Source organism: Cyprinodon variegatus, unplaced genomic scaffold (genome assembly GCF_000732505.1).
Source record: "Cyprinodon variegatus isolate N-32 unplaced genomic scaffold, C_variegatus-1.0 Scaffold1478, whole genome shotgun sequence".
Lineage (NCBI taxonomy): Eukaryota > Metazoa > Chordata > Actinopteri > Cyprinodontiformes > Cyprinodontidae > Cyprinodon > Cyprinodon variegatus.
This window is the reverse complement of record NW_015151931.1, coordinates 86,137-88,464: the sequence shown is the minus strand read 5'-3', so window position 1 is coordinate 88,464 and position 2,328 is coordinate 86,137.

The window sequence follows — 2,328 nt, the reverse complement described above, 5'->3', positions numbered from 1 at the left end:
ATATCACTGTGTGAGGAGAAGTAGTAAAAGTTGTTCAGACTGATTGTTTAATTAGTTTTCCCCACTTGATTAGCTTTGTTCAAAATATGCATAGTCCCACGCATTCCCATCTTCACACTTTGGACTTTGTGATGATATACAGTATGGCATTGATTGGAAAGAAATAAGGGCTGAAGGGTGGTGCTGTTGCCTTGCGGCAAGGAGGTTCTGGGGTCTTTCAGAATGGAGTTTATATTTTCTCCCTGCGCATGCATGGGTTCTTTCAAGGTACTCCTACCAGAGCCAGGGTACTCCTCCCAAAGTCCAAGAAACATGCGTGTTACTTTCTACAATTTCTGAAATCTTTCCATTTTTGGATCAGTTTCTTTTTCTGATGTTTTTCTCTCCTATGTAGATGAATGCTGTGAAACTGAAGGGGTTTTCATTGATATTTTTGTCTTTTTTGGATGCTTGTTATGATATGTAACAACAGCAACCACAGCAATATGATTTTTTATACCTGGGAGCAACTCTTAGACATCTCTAAAGCTAAAAGAATACTTCAAATATGTCGGCAAGTACCAGCTGAGTTGAAAAGGAGGAACCAAGCTTCCTTGTATGCTGATTATATCTTAATATTTTTATTGGACCCGCTAACCTGTGAATCTGAAACTGTTCAAAACGTGTGTGTTTTCCTATTAATGAGTCGGCAAAGCAAATTCTGGACACAGACTTTCCATTTTGTATACCACATTCCAGTTTTAAGTGCTTAGGAATAAATATCACCCTTTCTTTTTCTGAATTGTTTGAAGCCAACTTCACTCCTATTATGGAGAAACTAAAAACTGATCTCCAGAGATGGAGTGCTATTTACATTTGTCCAGTTGGAAAAATCAACTAGGTCAAAATTAATGTTGTTGCCTAAATGTTTATTCTTGTTTCAAAGCATCACAGTTTTTCTACCAAAATCCTTCTTCTGTTTATTTGATGCCCTACTCTCATGTTTTATATGGGGAGGTAAACTTTAAGACTTTGCAAAGCATGGCTTGAAAGGAAAAGAAATCGGTGTGGGTTTTATTATTATTATTTATTATTGGAAAGCGAATCTGAAAAAAATAATTAGCTGATTTCAGGCCCCAAACACAGGCTAGTCCAGGTCTGGTAGTGCGTTCAACATTAAGAATTTCGATGCACTTTCGGCAAATGTTTAAACTGTCTGGAACTTCTATGCTAAGTCCCATATGTAATAGCCATGTTTTTCCAGTCGCCAATCTTGATGTCACATTTAGGAGATGGGACAGTAGGGGTCTTACTACATGTACGATTTGTTCATAGATTATATATTTACCCTACTTTTACAGAGTTGGACAAAAAAAAACACTATTCCTAAATGTAGTTTTTTCCAATATCTTCAGATCTGCCACTCTATGTAAAACGTACAACCCATATTTTCCTCAATTCCCTTAGAGTTCAAACTTGAATGTTATACTTAAGACCCCCATAACTTTAAAGGGCCAAATCTCTAATTTATATAACTTTAGAAGAGTATCAATAGACATCAACAAGACAAAATAGGAAGAATAATTAAGGACAGTCATTTCAGATAAGATATGGGTTAGAGCTCTTAACTGTGTGAATGGAATCTTTTCTTTTGTATGTCTCAATCTGATTCAACGTAAAGTTATCCACCGTACTCACTATAGTAGGGTCAGACTTGCTAACATATACCCTGAAATAGATGGGAAGTGTGATCGCTGTAGATTCACCAACACAGACTTTGCTCATATGTTCTGGCATATGATCTAAAACCTAGCCCTTTAATGGCTAAATTTGGGGTGGACACTGCAATAGCCACTAGCAAGAAAATGTTATTGCTCATCCTCTGTAACAACTGTAAAACATTACAAACTGTATTGCATTGTACATATGTTCTAATAACAATAAATATTAGTGCAAAAAAAAGAAAGAAAGAAAAGGATGCACTAGGAAATGTTACTGTGAAGATTTGATACTGTAGCCCAGATATTGAACTGTAAGCATTTGGTTTCTGGCCATATTATTTGGCCAGAGAGTTTAGCAGTGTTTTCTTAGTTACCGCTTGTATTCTACCTTCTTTCGTTGCAGACACTATGTGTAATGTAATCAGTTCCATTGTTGCTAAGCTACAGACAACACAGCCAAATGCATTTGTGGATATAACTGGTGATTTTAATCACCTATAACTCTCTGCTACACTGCCAACGTTCCAAAGTTTGTCAGCTGCTGCACCAGAGAAACTTTGGACTTGTTTTATGCAAATGTCAAGGACTCATACATCTCTGAAGTAAGACCTCCTCTTGGGAAATCAGA